Source organism: Dendronephthya gigantea, unplaced genomic scaffold, assembly GCF_004324835.1.
Source record: "Dendronephthya gigantea isolate DGI-Jeju-01 unplaced genomic scaffold, DenGig_1.0 000695F, whole genome shotgun sequence".
NCBI lineage: Eukaryota > Metazoa > Cnidaria > Anthozoa > Malacalcyonacea > Nephtheidae > Dendronephthya > Dendronephthya gigantea.
In genome coordinates, this window is record NW_021163705.1 from 1 (window position 1) to 12,030 (window position 12,030).

Here is a 12,030-nt window from a genome sequence, read left to right on the forward strand (position 1 = left end):
TGCCATACACAACTTTTGATTGGATGTACGATATTCTTCACATGTAAAAAATTATCATATGTCATTTTGGCGGCAATTTGTTCACATTTTCTTTCAAGATGGCATCGAAATATAGGAGTGAGATTCAAAACATAATTCTCATATTCAAGATATTTTTACATTCAGCAACATCTCAAATCTTTTGGAAAGAATGTCTAACTTTTATTGAACAAAATTACAAAGAAACTGAACAGTAATAAACATGTTTTCATGCATAAAGTTTCGATTTTGTTGTTTGCTGGTTTTTTGTATATTTAAAGGCGTGTCGTTGTCAAATTGATCTCTATGCACATTTAATAAACAAATTACTTCATGGTTGGCTCGTTTGTACGATTTTTATTATGCACTCGTTGCGAAAGGATCACAAACTCCCTCATTTGCTGCGCTCACTCGTTCATATTGCGATCCTTCACAACTCGTGCATAAAAATTGTACACACTCGCCAACCATGTATATATGTATATATGTATATATGTATATATGTATATATGTATATATGTATATATGTATATATGTATATATGTATATATGTATATATGTATATATGTATATATGTATATATGTATATATGTATATATGTATATATGTAATATGTATATATGTATATATATAATGTATATATGTATATATGTATATATGTATTATGTATATATGTATTATGTATATGTATTTATATATATGTATATATGTATATATGTATATATGTATATATATATTGTATATATGTATATATTATATGTATATATGTATTATGTATATATGTATATTATATTATATATGTATATTATATATGTATATTGTATATATAATATGTATATATGTATATATGTATATTTATATGTATATATGTATATATGTATATATGTTATATGTATACAGGGTGTATCAAAAAAAAGGTAATCCAACTTTGGCGCGCTATTGTACGTGAACTACTCGTCCTATTAACGCAATTTTTTCACATTCCGAAAGGTTAGGCTTTTATCTATCGAATGACATGATTTTAATACCAAATGGTGAAAAAATGAGCAAATAGGAGGCTGATAAAAAATGTTAGTCAAAATCGCATATTTTCACCTCTGAGAGTTGGGACTAAAACCATTGAAAATTAACTCCCTTTGGGTCTTAATTGAAGAATTTCGCTTCTGAATAAACTATCCGCATATGCATATTAAGTAGGAATAAATCTCACTCATCGAATAAATGCAAACATGGTACAACTTACGGTAGAACAACGAACTTTCGTCATCAAAACCTTTTTCGAAACCAGAAGTTTGCAAAGAACTCGTGAGACATTCAGGGAACGGTTCCCTGAGCGGCAACCGCCTGCACTTAAAACGATTTGGGCGAATGTGAGAAAGTTTTCCCAACACGGTACAACCTTGAATCAAAACAAGGGAAATTCAGGCAGACGTCGCACTGGACGATCAGAAGCCAACATCGAGGCAGCAAGACAGCGATTGGCTGAGCATCCGACAGGTACAAGCGCAAGACGGAATGGTGTTGGCCTACCATCCGCTACTTTTAATAGGATAACGAGGCTAGATCTAAACATGCACCCTTACCGCATGCAGATCCGACACCAACTCCTTCCTCGAGACTATGCTAGGCGAATGCAGTTTGCGCGATGGCTGTGTGATCATTACGAGAGAAACGAGGATTTCCTTCGGCCATTCGTTATTGGAGATGAAGCTGCATTTGCCATGAACGGCCAAGTAAACTCCCACAACGTTAGAGAGTATGCCGCAGCAGGACAACCGCCCGAGTTCAACTATGAGGTCAACATCAGTCGCGAAAAATTGACGGTTTGGATTGGACTTTGTGGCAGCGGCCAGATAATTGGTCCATTTTTCTTTGAAAGAAATGTCACTGGACAAATTTATCTCCAAATGATAAACAACGACGTGGTGCCACAACTCCAGCAACATTTTCGGAGGCAAATTGAAGGGGCATTCCGAAATCTCTGGTGGGTGCAAGACGGTGCGCCAGCACATCGTTTAATTGCAGTCCGCGATCGGTTAAGAGAACTGTTTGGTCATCGCGTGATTGCCCTCCACCATGACGTAGAATGGCCACCAAGATCCCCTGACCTTACTCCTTGCGATTTCTTTCTTTGGGGTTACCTAAAGAATAAAGTGTACACAAGCCCACCACATGATCTAAATGATTTGCGGAATCGCATTCAACATGAAGTTGAAGCGTTGAGAGATAATCCTGCGCTAATCAGGAGAACATTCCAAGCAATGCGGCGGCGATGTCAACTCTGTATCGATAGAGATGGTGGTCACGTTGAAGGCATTGGCGCATAATCTCTTTAAAGTGTAAATGTAAATAATTTGCAATAAACAAGTTGTAAAACCAGTGCAAGCTGTGACATGTTCGTGATTAATTGTTTTTTCTTTTGTTATGCACTGCTTTAATTAGGCTCAGAGGTGAAAATATGCGATTGTGACTAACATTTTTTATCAGCCTCGTATGTGCTCATTTTTTCTCCATTTGGCATTAAAAGCATGACATCCGATAGCTAAAAGCCTGATCTTTCCGAATGTGAAAAAATTTCGTTCATAGACTGAGTAGTTCACGTACAATAGCGCGTTGAAGTTGGATTACCTTTTTTTTGATACACCCTGTTGTTATATATACACCCTGTATATTAGTGCCTAAAATAAATTTTTCACTGTTTGAAATTAGGCGAATTCGTAGTAATGAATCCCACTTTCTCTCGGCGAATATTTTCACAGACCAATCACAACACTGGAAGGCCAGATTTCAGACATTGAACTGATTTCAGATTTCGCTTCGCGCACCGCACGAATAAATTCGCCAAGTGGCAAATCACCGTGTTTCCGTGCGAAAACGCAATTTTAATTTTGATAAGCGCATGCATGCATCGTGTGAGGTATGCGCAGGTGGGGTAAATATTTTTTGAACAAAGCCTAACAGCTGCTACTTATTATTAGCTAAATTAGTTTTGTTATACAAACTATTAATTGAACCAAATTTTGAAATTCTTTCATTTAACAAAACGGATCATTCCATAGAACAAGAAATAATTATCTCCTTTAAAATAATTATCTTATTATCTAATTATCTTATCTCCTTTTTACTTTCAATATAAAAACCATATTTGAAAGTAGAACTGATAAGTGTATTTGTATTTAATCACTTGCAACAATTATAAGCATTTTTTTTCTGAAGTGGCCTAGTATTAATAAATGCGAATAGCTATACATGCATGTACAATACTTGTCCAATTTTGAAATAGGTCCATGCAAGTCATACGATTAGGAATAATTTTCCTTTTCTTGGGTACGAATAATGGATATGTAAACGTATGAAAAAAATTCTACACGTAGTGACATATAGCGCACAAACAGCGTTCACGACAAAAGATCCAAATAAAACTTGTATATATTTTTTTCTACATCCAACAGTTTTACTCCTAAAAAGAGTTAAGAACGATACACAAACTTTGTTTAATGTTCTACGAGAAGAACAGAACGTGTTAACAGTAACAGTTCTAGCAAGCGCTGAAAATACGCCCATGAGGTTCATATATGTCGAATTTGTAAATCCTTTTCTTAAATGCTATCAATATTTCTCTTTTGAAATAAAAAGACAATCTCCAGTCATAATTGTTCTCAACCGCAATATTAGTAAAACTTTACTTTCGATTCCTGACAATGAACACGATCACGTTGTGTTATAGAAGTGGTCGATCTTACAATTAATCGTACGTATATTTTTCGATCGATTATTATACTTTTCCAACTCTCTAAGACAACGTTTCAAGTAGTGGGTTGATTGATTGGTCAGTTTATTTGGTATTTCCGATAGATTTTGAAATTTTACTAATTACTGCATGTACATGAGCTGAGTAAAAAAACCAAGTAGCGGCAACTTGGCGTATTCAATAGAAATATTGTAGCGTTTACCCACACTATGATTGGAGATAACCTCTTTCCGAATCAAGGAGCAATTACACCTACGTTTTGTAAGAAAGGGACGTATATACTGTACATCTCTACTGAACGAACAAACTTTACTGTTATAGATCTTTAAAAATTTACCCTTAACGGGCTAGACAGTTCATGTTACAAATATTGAATCAGAAAATGTTTGGGAAGTTTATGGAGCCACATAAGGAGGAGGCAAACGGTAACTAGCTACCGATGGGCGAGAATTTCCTGCAGGTTCATGTCCACTGTCGAATGGCGGTTGATATGACGGCGAACTGTCACTTAACAGACGTTCACTTGGATCTTCAGTTGGGGTTGAACTCCGAGGGTAGGCAGGAGGGGGAAGAGGCGCTTTCTCGTTAGGTGTGATCAGGGGTTGATTACCATACACTTCCCTCATCGGATATTCCTCTCTAAACACAGCAGGTTTCTTCCTCTGAACGAATACAACATTTTCGTTCTTCTCGAGTCTGTTTTACGCCGACAACGTATACAAATGATAATTATCAACCCGATGATGAGGATCAAACCGGCAACAACAAATGCTGGAATGATCGTGTATTCCCACCACGTTCCATCGTCATCATCGTCAGTTCTGCCCACGACATTCGGATCGACGGTTGTAGGTTCCGGCAAAGATACTTTCACCCAAACTTCGTAACGGAACATCCTGTGGACATCGGACACGATGATTCTATACGGTTTTTGAACTCGTTAACTGGCTGGTCTCCACCAAGAATGTATCTACTTTTGTAATCAAACACACCCGTAACGTTAGTGGCAATATTTGCAAAATTCCACTCGAGTAATGCTACCTTTCTCATATTTCTCTACACGAATGTCACGATAAGAGGTGTTGAAATGGTCCCCGAAATAGTTACCAATCTCCAAGAACAGCTTAACCCTAGTTGCAGCACTTTTATCGAAATTCTTGAAATCAGCGTCTAGAACGAGACCAAATTGGTGGTTGGGCGCGACGGATGTTGGGTTGATATGAAACTCGAAAGCATCTACCGTTTTCAACCCTTCGCTGTCAAATGCAAACATCAAAAATTCATATTTGCCAATCGTAACATCAACTGGAAGAGCATAAATAGTATGAGTTTTGGCGTCGAACTCGATCCATGGAAAGTCATCCAATGACTCGTGGTCCGCAGTTTTCATTACAAGTGTAAGATTTCAGTTGAGCCATCTTCCGCATCGTGAAATGTATCGTGAGGCACTTTAAAAGCGATCGGTTCACCAACGTAGAGAGAGATCAGGTCAATATGGTTATAAAGATAAGGCGGTTTATTGGGAGTCATTACTCTTATAGTGACCACGAGTAGCTTAGATTTTAAGTTTCGCTGTCACTGACAATTAAAGCTATTCTTGTGTCATTAACACTTTTCGGAATGCCATGAAGTCTTTGAAGTGTCGTGTCAAGCGTTACCCAGTGTTTATTGGATCCCCACGCGGGTCATACATTTCCAGTTGAAGATCAGGCGTTTCACCGTCCTCTCTATCGAGAAAAGTGTTGCGAGGAATAAAAAAGGAGAAAGGCTCGTCTATCCGCGCGTCAAAGATTTATAGGATTGTTTATATAAGGTGGGGTGTTTTTAGGTGGTGTAGAAACAGTGGACATTGGTACGCTCGGGGCAACATTCACTCTTATAGTGACCACGTGTAATTCAGATTTCAAGAATCCGCTGTCAGTCACAACTAAAGAAATTTGTGTGTCACCAATATCTTTCGGGATGCCATGAAGTTTTTGAAGTTGCGGGTCAAGCGTTACCCAGCTGTCGGTAGGCAGAGGATTTCCAAGAGGGTCGAATATATCCAGTTGAAGATAGGCGTAGGGCCGTCCTCCTTATCGTAAAAAGTGTTGGGAGGAATATTGAAGGAGAAAGGCTCGTTAACCTGCGCAGTTAAACATTTATAGGTTTATCTAGATAAGGTGGGGTGTTTGTAGGTGGTGCGGTCGGAGCAACAGTCGTGGTTGGTGGGCCCGATATTTGGGTCGTAGAGGGAACAATTCTTATGGCAGTAGGAGTAACGCTAAGGAGACTGGGCGATCTTGTCATGGACGGAGTACCAATGACACGAGTGGAAATAGCTGCCGTTGGCGTTACGAAAGCAGATGTTGGCACTGGCGTTTGTGCCAGTGCTTGACGACGAACTCGAACCACTCGGCGACGCTTCACTCGACCATACGTAACATGCCATCCAATTACAGGTGAGTTCAGTTCTTTCTCGAATGCTCCAGTTTGAGATGCAGACTTGAGGTGGCTAACAGAACCGTAACTTTTTTCACTTTCTATAATAGAACGAAAACGAGAGTCACTTTTGAAAATAGAGATATGCAAAACATCATGGTCAGCCCGAAAAAGGATGATTTAGTAAATGGAAAAAGGAGAACAAGGGAACATAAGTGATTTACCGTCTTTAAAATATCTTTCACTATAAAATGTATAGCAGGAACGTAAACCGTATTGTTGTGTTTTTTGTTGGAGTGTTAACCATTAACATGCTGAATTTCATGCAGATGTAGATCGAACACTAAACAGTTCCGTAAATACATGGAGGAATGTTCTCACTTGTACTCACTCGTGACACTTTTGCCACTTGAACATGAAAATCCATCGCTGTTATTTAACCATATATACACACAAACCTGTAATACTATCGCCACATCCAATCTTCCATGACACAGCACCCCTCTTTCCTGAGGATCTCTTACTCCGCCTGGTCCCGCAGTCAATACAATGACTTCTTCCAAGTTGAATGCAGTCTTCTCCCCCTTGCCCGGCATCCAACGCGGTTCGTTTACATCAACATCGGTCCATTTGGAAACACTATTCAACAACTCAACTCGCTTTGCACCAGATAATTTTCTTGCGGTTAAATCAAATACAAGAGTGGCTACAATAACAGGTGCGTGATTGGGGCAACTCAAAGACGATCGTGATGTATTCTTATTAGGATCTGTCAAGTGTTTGTGCGTAATACCCTGAAGTGGTTTAAATCCTCTTCATATTCAACGACTTCTATGGTGAGAAAATTGATTGTGTCGATTGTTTTGTTTGTTTCGTCGTTAATGACATCAAGTCGGATAGTGTGTGAACCCTTGTCGTGATGCGACGATGGAACTCCAACAAAGAGATTTCTTGCGGCCACGAATTCCACCAGGAGGGAAGTTCTGAGCTATCGAGCGCATGGAACTAAATAACATATAGTAAGTTAAGTTAATAGACCTTCATAATTTTCCGGCAAGGAATATAAGTTTTCTTTAAGGAACATTGATGTAACATGTTGGGGCGATTGAAGGCACCTTGGGGCGATAGAGTGGAACGCGAACAAAAGCAAAATAGATTAAGAAGATAACGACGACTCATCAAAGAAAACATACTTTATACTCCCAGCATGCATGTCGAGTGTTTCTCACACAATTCTCATGTAATTTTTTTACCTTAAATGTATAACCAGGATGCGTGGACATCTCAGCAGGCAGTTTGTAAGTAAACGCCTTCCCAAAAACAGTCGCTATTTCATCTGGTTTGACCGTAAACGGCAGTGCACTAATGCAACAGGAAAACAACACAAAGAGTGTTGATGCCAGGAAAACAGTTTCTACCGCATGTCTATCTTTATTAAAAATCATTTTTCAATTGAATTATTTTAAAAGTCTTCACTAATTTCACAAAAATCACGCACCGAACGATAACCTAAAAGAAAAAAAGAAAAAACTTTAAAAAGGTATTGAACTACATGCAGAAATTAGCCTATATATCTTCTGAATTGAATATATACACGCCAAGAATAACTTGCGATGGACGCAATTTTTAATTTCTACGAACTATATATAGGTATTTCGAGAAATTAAGGCATATAAAAGAGCTTTCATTTTAACTAGATATAAAAGACCACCAATAATTGTTCACGTAAGATCAAATTTGCATTTTTTCTAGACCGTGTTGCGAATTTCACACTACACTGCAGTAGCATGCATACTTAAACTAACATTTGTGAAAACCATAAACTTTAAGCATGCATGTAAAATATATATATTATTAATATATATAATATAATATATAATATATAATATATAATAAATATATTTATATTAACACATATTTTGGATCACGGTATTACTTAAATTATCAAAAACAGAATATTTCAGAATGTTAAGAATATTTAACACTATTTCGGTTCGCTATTGAGAGTTTTACATGAATATATAAGCTGCTTTATGTTCAGAAAAACGTCATGCAAAATTTCAGCAATTGTGGCCTACACACATGCATGCATGAGCAGAAGCCACTGTAACACCGCTTTAAGCTTACGTTAAAATGAATACATAAATAGCATATATTTTTAGTTATAGCAAATATTCTTCGTTCAGAGAAGAACATGTTACTTCAATGCTTATTTTGTTACAAACGTGACCTTGAATAATAATACTAAATAACGAATACAACTATATTATAAACACTATCTTACTGAAAATGAGTTAGGGCAAAGTTTAATTTCCTCTGGGAAAAGAGGGCGGAAAAGGTGTAGGAAGAACACGGAAAAGATTTGGAGAACAATGCCTATTATATAAGTAATTCAATCTAGCTAGAACATAGAACGTGACAATCATGAGATTATATTTAGATCTTTAACAATATTACGCCCATAATAGGAAATTTGCATTAGCTATAATGAAAACAGAATATCTTTAATTAAGTTTGCATATATTATGTCGAATACAATAAGAATTTCTAAGCCGCGGTAAATACAAAAAAGCATACAAACTTCGATGGCAAAAATTTTCATGATTTCACAACAATTTGCAAAGATTCTTCACAATGTACTATTTTTACTCTTTCCAATGTTGCCAATTCAGCAACAAAACTACACATAAACACCGTCACTGTTATTTTTACTTATGCAATTATCTGACACATTAGCTCTTTTTTTAAATGAACTCCTTTAGTATTCTGGAAACTCTTTTTAGTAAGTGCATACTTCGTGCATGATTAACTATCTATTTCTATTCAGTCATCGTGGCCTGATAGAGAGGAGTACCATGGATGGCCGTTATTCCTTAGAAAAGATTCGTTATGTGGAATTGCAGGTCGTTATGGCATATTAAGTTATAAACCAACCATATTTAACTTTCTGCAACAGAAGAGGCATTTATTTTTACTATAAAGCTATTCTAATCATATATAATGACTGCATGTTAGAAAGGGCACTTGATTTTAGCTATATTCAATTCGTATTAGTATTCGATACACAAACACCTGCTTGAAGATTCAACTGAAGATGCATGATCACGCGCAATACAGTTGATAATATCGTGATGATAAAACCACTTGTAAACAGGTACTGATATCGATATATATGACCACGTTATTTTTTTAATTCTTTGTTGCTATATATTGGCTAGTGCTGAACTTGCAAAATGTCTCGCAATATGCATACAATCCGATCGAGAAGAAATTATACTTACTTATACACACAGGCATGCACACTCGCCTCTACATGCATGCGGTGATATTTAAAAGCGACTATATAGCTACAGCTTACTTATATAGCTCGGGCGTAAGTCTCGGCTGGACATATTAACTATTCATTAGTTAATGGTGCTGGGAAAAATATGGAAGTAATTATGACGACTAAAACAACAGCGCGCATGATACGATTCAAAACACGATTTACTAATAACATTTCACGTTTTGTCTGCACAGCGCGTCAACAATTCTTTAAAAGCCACCAAATTTAGCAACAATTATTACTGTACGCAAATAAAACAGAACATTTGGTCACGCACTTAAACGAAAGGCATAAGGCATAAACAAATTGCACACTGGACTGTGTTATAACCAGCTGATGTTTTTGCATCCAGCTTGTTGATAGCAGGCCGAATTCATGCTGTGAATATATACTTTTAAAGGTTTTCAAAAAATAATCTAATCTGGTTATTCAACAATCTATACTAAGAATATGAAAGATCAGATGTTAAATGTATACTTGCTTGACTATTTCACCAGAATGTCATCTGTCCGACCGAAAATGTGCTTATAACAGGAGCCCAAACACGCGGAGAAAGGTTGGAGCAACAAATTCTCATTTCGTTCAGACATCCGATATGTATGTATAACAAAGGCTTCCTGACTGATCAAGAGGTCGGTAAACATCAGACATATAATTTTTGGCTGAGTACTATTTCCGCCTTAAAGGCGTGTGGTCACACCATGAATTAAAACTTCTAATCAAATTTTAAAGCTTGCTGCATTGAACGCCAAAAATGTCTGGCATGATTAGTACGCGTTCCATGCAAGTTGACGGGTGAAGGTTAAAATTCAATATTGAGTTGGAGCAATTAATCAAGTTTTTTCAGGAAAAAAAACGAACTTCGTCGACTGTACATGCGCTATATTCAAAAAGCTAGTAGAATAATATTAAACTATAGCACTAATTTAAAAATTGGTTGCCTCATTCATTTATTGGTTAAAACGCAGTTATTTTTACCCAATAGAATTGATGAAAAAGAGGTGAATATGGGAAAACCGGCTTTAACCACGTGACCACATATTTCCTTATTTTTATTTAGGCTCGTTTGGCCAAATTCTAGGCGTCTTATCAATTGTTAATAGCTGAGAATGTTTGACTGCAAGTCCTAATAACTTCCTGATTGGACAAGAATATAACAAAAAGTGAACGTAAAACACTGAAACATGTTTTAAAATGACTTAGATCCGTTCCAATGCGTACGAATGTTAAAGAATAGATGGAATTTTGAAAATACAAGCTAGCCTACTGATATAGATGCGAAGTTTGTCTAATATGACGCACGAAAGCGGACAAAAATACTTTTCTCAAATATATACATGACTCGATATTAATAAAGCAACAATACAATACAGTACGAATTGCCTGGTATATAAAACCTGTTGATATATAAAACATTTTCAAACTAAAAAATATTCATTTAGATACAAAATATGTTACCAAATACGTGCCCTCCCTCAATTCTTTGGGGACAAACGGTGCCCTTTTTGCGATGAAAAATGCGTTTTGGGAGAAGCTAATGTAGCTAGAAATACTATTTTGTAAAACCGAATCGTACCCTCTCCGCGAAGTTTTTAAGGGACAAAAGGTGCCCTTTTTGGTTTCTGCGTATGCCCACTTACACGCGCCCAAATCATTTTGTTGAGCATGAATATAAACACACTAATGGTGTCCTTGCAGCTTTCGCAATCAAACCGTCCTATACATTACATATTTTCAGTTGCACTTTTTATAACCAAAAGTGCCCCTTGAAGCTAGTGCCCCCCAAACTCTGAAAACGACAATCAAGATCACAAATTTCCTACCACGAATGGCGCATGAACACAACGATCAGGGATGGGATCGTTTTCAAATTTAGAATATATAACCATGCCTCTATTTCATCTTAGTGAAATTAAAGACCTTTGGCCTCAGACAGAAGTATTTTCCGTTAACGAAAGGTGGCATTTAAGTACAGGATGCGTCATATCTAACAATAGAACGCACGAACAAGAATTATTTGAGACAGGTTCCAGCTTCATCTCTTACTATGATAATCTCAGTATTCCTTACAGATTGTAGCTAGTAAATATTCGATAAAAGCATATAAGGCATTTTGCGTTTTATCAGATTGTAATGTGCATTTTTTAACATATTAATCTTATGGTACCATGAGTGTCTTGCATATATAATGCAGGTATGATCGACTTGATCATGAATAAATATAGGAGCCAATATATAGGAGCCTCAATTATAGTATATATTTGCAACTGTTCTAATGCTTTATATCAACTTTAAAATTAATTTTATTAACACACTCTAAAAAGTCTAAATCTCCAAGTATTGTACAAACACCAAAAAAGGTGAAAATCCAAAAAGCATAAAGAAAAGCGACATATATACTGCCATCTTGCGGCACATCAAAACTACAATCGACATGCATCTTTTATAAGATAAATAAGCATTAAAATCTTTACGTTTGCATATATGTATTGTTTAAAATTACAACATGACGTAT

General features: G+C 36.5%; 1 pseudogene; it reads right to left on the reverse strand.

Moving 5' to 3' along the window:
* Window positions 1–3,429: 3,429 nt before the first annotated feature.
* Window positions 3,430–6,996, reverse strand: LOC114544229 (annotated as a pseudogene).
* Window positions 6,997–12,030: the final 5,034 nt, after the last annotated feature.